Genomic DNA, 7,848 nt, shown 5'->3' with positions numbered 1-7,848 from the left:
CACACAATCATTCACAACAGCAGTTGTGTTCTAGTGTCATATGCAATTTGATCATTACAGCATAGCATGTTTACCGCAATCTACTCACATATCAAGAAAAACACTATAATTTCTAAGTTGCACAATGGCCTATAATTCACTTGGTATCTACTTTATAATTATAAGCTATGAAGTATGAAATAACACAGGACTTGTGGTAACACCTATTTTTAATATATGCAGTCGTGAAGGTAATAATAAATACAGTCATGATTCCATGAGAGTAGACACAGCCGATTTCTATTAGTTTTATGACGAAAATTGGTGTCCTTTGTGAGCATGGGACATGGGCATTACATTCATTTCAGACATATGAAATACCGACACAGATCAGCATCTATACAATCAATTATTACCTTTGAGAGCACTCCTCATCTTTATTTTGTTATATCCAGAGTAGGTAAGAAACTGTCAAGAAACTATCTGCATTCAAACTTTAACAGCCACGCTACTCCTTGTAATATAACTTCCTTTAACGTTCTACTGTGATATATCGAGAAGCAAATACCCTCTGTGTGTTGACATCAATCATGTTACTTACATATGTATCACTCCATTGGAGCAGGTGCCCAGTGGTCGAAGTCGCTTGCACAGACCTGTGTAAAGTTTTGTCTCCAGTACTGGAGAAAGACCACATCCCACAGACTATCAGTCACAAGAGAGGGTTCCTGTGTTGTTCTTTCATAAGCAGTTTAATACATTGTTTTCCAGCTATAACGCACCCAAACAGTGTATTACTACAGCTTGTACACCGCCATCGCTTTGTTTTCTCACACCATGACTTCCATGTCTATACTGACATAACATGTTTTGATCCATTGGCTCTCACAGAAAGCAGTGCCTACCTCCTCCCTCGTGACTTCATCCATCTCAACAGGTTGTGCTGCAGTGGTTGGGCGGAGAGCACGTTGAATCTGCCACTCTGAATTCCTGCATTTATTCCATACACAGGCGCACTCTCGGGGAAAATCGCCCGCATTCTGAAGAAACACCGGGTCGGAACTGTGTTTTGTCCTCCAAATAAAACTCGTGCACTGGTGGGGAGCGCCAAAGATGACCTCGGTTTGAGGAAGGCCGGCGTGTACCAGATTCCGTGTCAATGTGGCAAGTCGTATATTGGTCAGACGATGCGTACCGTCGAGGATCGATGCCGTGAACACCAGAGGCACACTCGACTGATGTATCCGAGCAAGTCGGCGGTCGCTGAACATTGTTTGTCGGAAAATCACGCCATGGAGTACGACCGCACGAGGATTCTGGTACAGACGTCGAGATACTGGGACAGCGTTGTTAGAGAGGCCATCGAAATTCGCACCAATGACGACCTCATAAACCGTGACTGTGGCTATAATCTTAGCAAGGCTTGGGAACCAGCGATCGGGTTAATCAAGAGTAAATCGAGCAGACGTATAGTTGTGACGACCACGGCGGACAGAGCCATCACACCGACGTCATCTCAGACGCCGTCGCAATCTGTTCCACCGCGCGACCGTGGCGCTGGGCGCGGACGGCGGAGGGAGCGCGCCGCGGGCGGAGGGTATTTAAATCGGCCGCCGCCGCGACCGAACCCAGTTCCCTCTGAGCAGCCATAGCGTACGGATCTCCGTGCCGGCACGTTCACAGGAGCTCAGTCCGTCAGTTCACCTGATGATGGCGACATGTTTGATCGCCGAAATATTGTGCCCGTTGGACACTATAGACCGGCAGCATACCCGTGGATATTTTGATTAATTCTATTATGATTCAAAGAGAACCTAAACACACCATTACATTTTATACAACAATTACACATGAGAAACTCCGCCCAGTGGGCATGGCTTTACATTGGTGATTCTCTATCTTATGGTCTCGAAATTATCTAACGCTACAGTGCACTTTCTGGATAGGATGGTGGATCTTTTGCTATATCTCACACTTCGACACTCACACCCATCATCACGAAAATTTACTCCAGACCGAGCGGGACAAAAAGGAACATACATAACCCACTGCCTCTGAACCTATCTTGCTGCTCTCCCATGCAAACCACACATACTTAAATTACATGAAATACACCACACTGGCAACATAGAATACATCACAAAGAATAGTCACAACGTTAGAATCACTTCACTTTCAGCTTTCCCACTTCAAATTAGTATTCATCCCAGTTTCACACGATACTGTCCCACTTCGTAACTTTTCTTTCCTACTACGAACTCTGGAGGATATATGCACGTCTTCCCGTGCAATGCAAGCCAAGTGGCGTTGCTAGATAGACGGCTGACTCACCTTGCTTCTCTCTTAGAGTATTAGAGTTTGAATCTAGCGTCACACGGAAACATAACACGCAAAGGTAATATTAAGATCATATTCGTCAAACACGCGAGTCCTCGACTGATACCTTGGACGAGTACTTCTCTTTATCCTTTGTCTCATACACAGATTGAGACTCACACAGTACTCACCACGTGGAAGTGCTCGTCTCTAATTTCAAGTCCTGCACACGTCATTTCTTAAATATTTCCAACTTATAGTACACACGCCAGTAATTCAGCTTAACTTTAGCACTCGGAAGTATTTCAACTTAGTACTAGCACTCGCAAGTATTTCAACTTAGTACTAGCACTCGCAAGTATTTCAACTCAGTGCTACACATGGTTTCATTGTGACCGTTGGTCACTTCCGAAGGTTACTACAGTCCCCTTAATATTACCTGCCTGTCATTTAATTGTCCCCCCAAAAGTTCCTGAAATAGAGAAATAATTGATGACTAACTGGAACTCTCAGCTGCCGACAGGTGTTGTTGATATACCTCGATGTGGACAGCTGAAAATGTGTGCCCCGACCGGGACTCGAACCCGGGACCTCCTGCTTACATGGCAGGCGCTCTATCCATCTGAGCCACCGAGGACACAGATGAATAGCGCGACTGCAGGGACTTATCCCATGCACGCTTCCCGTGAGACTCACATCCTCAACTGTCCACAATTCTACATATGTAAAGTACCTTATAGACATTTGCCCATCCAGGAGATCCTGGGTTCGAGTCCCGGTCGGGGCACACATTTTCAGCTGTCCACATCGAGGTATATCAACAACACCTGTCGGCAGCTGAGGGTTTCAGTTAGTCATCATTTATTCCAGGGAAAACCTGCACGGTCATCAACAGTATCTGTTCTTTCAAGAACAGTTACTGTCTTCATGTATAGAGAAATAATTATTCCAAACTGCTCTTAAGTATTTCACACGCATACCATTCTCTCCACTCTTTTGTCTTTACGGAACACACCTAAGACAGCTCTTACCAACGCAAGATCCAGCGCCAGACTGCTGAAACATGGCCGTTCTTCAGGTCATCTCGCCCCTCCGCCGAGGTGGGGGAGCACCATGCTACCACATTGGTCAGCCACATTTCAGGCGCTCAAAGCTCAGGTAAATTTCATCTCTTTGGTTCTACCAAAGGTGACCAAAGACCGTCTCAGAGATGATCATATATAGCACATTCACTATCTGCGGTTAGCAGACGACCATACATTCATTCATTTCACAGATCTCACCAAATTGGATGTAGGGATTTATTTTGTGGGAGTGCACATGTGATCAACTAAATAAATAAATTGTCCTTCTTTCCTACACTGGTATTTGGCTTCGGTGTATTAAGTGAAATTGAGTTATTATTACAAAAAATATGTTGTTCTGACAAGAATAACGAAGAATGTTGTACCTATTTTCAATGTCGGGCGGTACTGTACCCTTTCAACATGATAACTGTTCTAGTGTTGACTATCGCTGGAAGCTCCTATTTCCAAAACATGCAAGGTAGTAGAAATAGAAAGAGGTACCATTAAGCTATTGGGGGAAAAATTGTGGAGGGCATTGCAACACATGGAAAAAGGACAAGTCTGCAGCATTGAGGAACACTTCCAAACAACTGTCTACATCTAATCCCATGCTCCACAGTAACAAATAGCTGATATCCAGTGTCCCGCAAAGGCTCTCTCCATCTCAGCCAAGTGGTGTCAGTCAATCATTATGTGGTGATCAACACCATACCAGCGGATGGATGGGATTGGAAAGACACAATCAATTTTAGCAATTTTACCAATTGCTCCGTAATTTCAATGCCAGCCAATGATACAGCAGAATCCTTCCTAATTTCTCTATCATCCCCAAAACCACCCTTACCCTGCTTTGCAAGTATGTTATACTTGATTATGAATGAAGATAGATGACTGTGCAGTATGTTCATTCGGTCATGTACATCAAAGTATACCAGCCAGTGTCCTATACTGGTGCAGTTAGGTTATCTACATATTTCCAGCACATCGATCATAGTGCAGAATTTGCGATTACGACTGGCAACCTTTGCCTGGGTGGATTGACATCACAGAGAATTCTCGCATTTATAGCATAAAGTCAGAGATTGATAGATCCCCACACATTGTGCTTGACCAATCCCCCCTGCAACATGGTCACCAGTTTAATCTGCAACTGGCCAGAAGTATGAGGGTCCTATACCCACTACGTTCCACATCTCATGAAGAAACAGAATGAGCTGTGCCCATAACTGCTATTCAGTGAAGACTGTTCTGCACCAATCTCACCCACGGCACTCAGTCAAGTGCACAAGATCTCCACAGATGCATACATGTCGATGAGGACAACACCCCATATTAGTGTATAGTACACATGAGAGCGTTGCGGTAATATATAACAGGTGCTTAAGAAGAAATGTGTGGTTTACACGTGATGGAATTACAGATGGATGGAGTTTGAAACATTTCATGTAAATCAACCGTGCTATCAATTCTGAAGCATTATTCCACTGTCTGGAGTCAGTACTGGGAAGATACTGGCATGAGAGAAATAATCGTAGAGCATAAACACACACTCCTATGGCTACACAGTTCTTCACCTGAAAATGTTATACTGTTAAAGCCATATGGTTTCCAAAGCGTTAGTCCTGCAGAATGCAACGCTCTTCATACTCTAATGCAGAACATATTTGTCCAACATCAGACATACAGCCACTCTGCAAGTTTCCTGCTTCAGTCACTACAGTGACAAACTTTAAAACGATCAAAAACTACTTCCTTCTGCACTATTCTGGTATCCTAGGAAGGCTCCATTGGTGTATATCTGCCACTCTACATGCTTGTAAACCAACTGGAATGAAGTCAGGAGACTGCTGTTCTGTCTCTTAGGAAATTAATGGATTTTATACAACTTTTTAAGTCTAAATTGTAGTACCCTCAATCACACTTCCCACATCAGTGGTGCTTACTATTAGTAGTAGCGGTTTTGATGTATGCAGCTGGGCCTCATTAAATAATAGAGGGAGGAAGAAAAAAACTACATGAATATTTACGATAGCTGATTCACTAAGTTATCACCCATGCCCTGTTGCACTAAAATGTGCATGAAGAAGCATCAGCTTCGTATCAGGGATTAAGCACCAAAGGAGATGCAATAGTCGTATTGCTGTTTACAGTAGCATCACCACTGTTCAGCTAGCATTCCTCTTGCACCCAGAAATCCTGGTCTGATGTAAGGTAGTTTCTGCTCGTGTGTAGGATAATGTAGCAGTTTCGTCCTAACACCACGTCTCTAAAATACATCTTCTTCAAACTATTAAAGCTGATATATGTGTTCATACAGAACACTCTAGGGAAGGGCATAAGTCCGATAAATGCATTGATTCTTCTCCTAACAGGGGAACCTCCTCATCGCACCCCCCTCAGATTTAGTTATAAGTTGGCACAGTGGATAGGCCTTGAAAAACTGAACACAGATCAATTGAGAAAACAGGAAGAAGTTGTGTGGAACTGTGAAAAAATAAGCAAAATATACAAACTGAGCAGTTCATGCAAAGATATGCAACATCAAGGACATTGGTAACGCAGGAGCGCCGTAGTCTCGTGGTAACGTGAGCAGCTGCAGAACGAGAGGTCCTTGGTTCAAGTCTTCCCTCGAGTGAAAAGTTTACTTTCTTTACTTTTGCATAGTTACTATCTGTCCGTTCGTTCATTGACGTCTCTGTTCACTGTAATAAGTTTAGTGTCTGTGTTTTGCGACCGCACCGCAAAACCGTGCGATTAGTAGACGAAAGGACGTGCCTCTCCAATGGGAACCGAAAACATTTGATCGCAAGGTCGTAGGTCAACCGATTCCTCCACAGGAAAACACATCTGATATATGTTCTATACGACACTGGTGACGGCATGTGCGTCACATGGCAGGAATATGTTGTCGACCCACCTAACTTGTACACTTGGCGAATGGGTAAAAAGATTCTTCTACCTTGCCCGATTTAGGTTTTCTTGTGGATGTGATAATCACTCTCAAAAAAGTGATGAAAACATAAGAGTTTGTCACATAAACTGGAAATAAAAAAATTAAATTTTTCACTCGATAGAAGATTTGAACCAAGGACCTTTCGTTCCGCAGCAGCTCACGTTACCACGAGACTGCGGCGCTCCTGCGTCACTAATGTCCTTGTTGTTGTATATCTTCGCATGAACTACTCAGTTTGTACATTTTGCTTATTTTTTCACAGTTCCACACAACTTCTTCCTGTTTTCTCAATTGATCTGTGTTCAGTTTTTCAAGGCCTATCCACTGTGCCAGCTTATAACCAAATCTGAGGGGGGTGAGATGGGGAGGTTCCCTTGTAAGTATCCAAAGAATAACATTGTTTCTGAGAACCAACCATAATTCGATAATATCTATAATCGACTGCATGTGCGATAACACAGTTCTGGATTGGGCTACATATGTTTCACCTGCTTCAATATAGCGACTCAGTATAATACAAGGGTTGGCCAGAAAGTAACGCACCGCCTTTTTTTTCTTCAACAATTCTTTATTGAATATAATGAGAATTACAGACACAAACGACTGTGGTTTTATCTACACATCCTATTTTTCAACACAATCTCCATCCCACTCCACGGCCTTCTTCCTGTACAAAACAAGGGCGTGTATGCCCTGTCAATACCAATCTTTCACCTGGTGTTGGAGCCAGTGCTTCTCTGTGTGAATCATCTCCCCATCGCCCGCAAAATGCCTTCCACGAATGGCATCATACAATGGCCCAAACATGTGGAAGTCTGAGGGGGCTAGGTCAGGGCTGTCAGGTGTGACATCCGTGGATGGTCTCCCCGACCGCTGCAAATCGTGGAGCTCCGCCAAACCGCCTTCTGATGACCATACCCTCTGCGGCCAGTGACTAACTGTACTGCTGTCGGCAGCAGATGCTCCATAGACTTTGCACAAGCGTTTGTGAATGTTGCCCACAGTTTCTTTCCTGCAGTGAGAAATTCAATGATGGCACATTGCTTGTAACGTACATCACCTACAGACGCCAATTTGAAACTCTTCTGCAGCTATGCTATCTATCAGAAATGATGGAAACTTGGCACGTTCACTCAAGAGACTTCAAATAATACGTACGTAAAGTTTTGTATACATAGCATTGTTTCTGACCGAGAAAAGAAATCGGTGCATTACTTTCTGGGCAATGCTCGTACTTATATCGCCGTTGTTGAAGTATGTGTTACGAGAAAGCACATAATTTACAGGAGGAGGGGGAGTGAAAAAACTGAATGCAGATGGAACATAATTTTCGAGCTTTTCTCGGTCTTGAGTGTCTAGCTACCGTCAGCCCACCGTATTCCCACCATTTCATGGTACTTTTCCTCTAATCTTATGTACTCTCAGTCAATTTACGTAATTTCGCATGTTTTTCGCCATTTTACATATTTCGTCGATTTCCCGCAATTTTGCGTATTTCCCATAACTTGTCGTCACACCCTACTTTAAACATGC

The 7,848-nt window shown here is 43.5% G+C and overlaps 1 non-coding gene across 1 annotated transcript; it reads right to left on the bottom strand.

Annotated features, from left to right (window-relative positions):
* Positions 1–2,858: 2,858 nt before the first annotated feature.
* On the bottom strand, positions 2,859–2,932 carry Trnat-ugu. Its single transcript has one exon. It is a non-coding gene; the product is annotated as a tRNA-Thr (tRNA).
* Between the last annotated feature and the right edge of the window lie 4,916 nt (positions 2,933–7,848).

The sequence above is a fragment of the Schistocerca piceifrons genome, chromosome 5 (genome assembly GCF_021461385.2).
Source record: "Schistocerca piceifrons isolate TAMUIC-IGC-003096 chromosome 5, iqSchPice1.1, whole genome shotgun sequence".
Lineage (NCBI taxonomy): Eukaryota > Metazoa > Arthropoda > Insecta > Orthoptera > Acrididae > Schistocerca > Schistocerca piceifrons.
Note: the sequence above shows the minus strand (reverse complement) of the source record. Positions and strands in the feature narration are given on the sequence as shown.